This window comes from Abramis brama, assembly GCF_963993115.1.
Source record: "Abramis brama genome assembly, chromosome: 8".
NCBI classification, from domain to species: Eukaryota; Metazoa; Chordata; class Actinopteri; order Cypriniformes; family Leuciscidae; genus Abramis; species Abramis brama.
Window position 1 is genome coordinate 11,090,788 of NC_139970.1, and position 834 is coordinate 11,091,621.

Below are 834 nucleotides of genomic sequence, written 5' to 3' on the forward strand. Positions count from 1 at the left end.
GAAGCGATGCTAACTTATGTCAAACCAAGCCACTGAAAGTCCCCACACTGCCATGCCTTCAACCCTTCAACCCTTCAACCACATGCCTGTGTGTGTGTGTGTGTGTGTGTGTGTGTGAACTGGAAGAACTATATCTGTCTAGTAAAGCTGTAATCTGATTGGCTGAAAGGGCACGTGAACAAGGCTGATACAATGAGGTAGATGGAGTAATGACTAGATTTGTCAATACGTATGACATCAAATCACTGAAAGATGGTCAGAGTTTTGTATTAACACTTGATAGCAAGTAAAACATAAAGCATAACTGTAAATTCTGCTTTGTTTTCTGATTATGCTGCATTTTTTGTAGGCTATTGCAGTGTTCCTCAAATTCTGAATTCAGCCCAGGGCAACGTAAATGTATATTTTATGGGTTTGTATTTGTATTGCTCTCTTTTTCTTCACGCAAACTGATCAGTAGCCCAAAATAAAGTTCGACTAATAATCCTGAAGTCAAACATTTAGCTGTACATTGTGAATGCTTTATTGAGAGAAATGCCTCCCTCTATCGACCACGACAAGAACATCTGGCTTGGTATTTTGTAAAGCTGTCAATCAAATCAGTAATACGGTAAAGATCAGTTTTTCCGAATGAATACAAATTGGAATGTGTGAAATGTAAGTATTATTCCCATAGAACCGAGAGTTTTCATATATATATATATATATATATATTTTTTTTTTTAATAAAGGAGGTTTCCATATTACGTGTGTTGTTTCGGGCTTATGTTACGCAAAGGAAAGCACCACGTGAAAGGTGCCTGTGCGCTTGTGCGCATGCGCACACTCTTGACC